This window comes from Sinocyclocheilus anshuiensis, unplaced genomic scaffold, assembly GCF_001515605.1.
Source record: "Sinocyclocheilus anshuiensis isolate Anshui unplaced genomic scaffold, SAMN03320099.WGS_v1.1 scaffold1683, whole genome shotgun sequence".
Taxonomy (NCBI): Eukaryota; Metazoa; Chordata; class Actinopteri; order Cypriniformes; family Cyprinidae; genus Sinocyclocheilus; species Sinocyclocheilus anshuiensis.
Genome location: NW_015548387.1, coordinates 50,994 through 51,202, shown reverse-complemented (window position 1 = coordinate 51,202; position 209 = coordinate 50,994).

Sequence of the window (209 nt, the reverse complement as noted above, 5' to 3'; positions counted from 1 at the left end):
CCTGTGATCGGACGCCGAGGTTGCTTTGTTTCTTCTCGATAACACCGTGTCTGCGCCGCAACAACTAAAGTCTGTCTGTCTGTCTGTCTACACTGGACGTGACAAAGCGGCCGTTGAAAATCATTTGAAATTTGTGTCAATACGTCATAAATAGAACGCAGCAGCAGTTTTCTGTCGGGGATTTGTCGTGTCATGCCGCGCCGCATGCA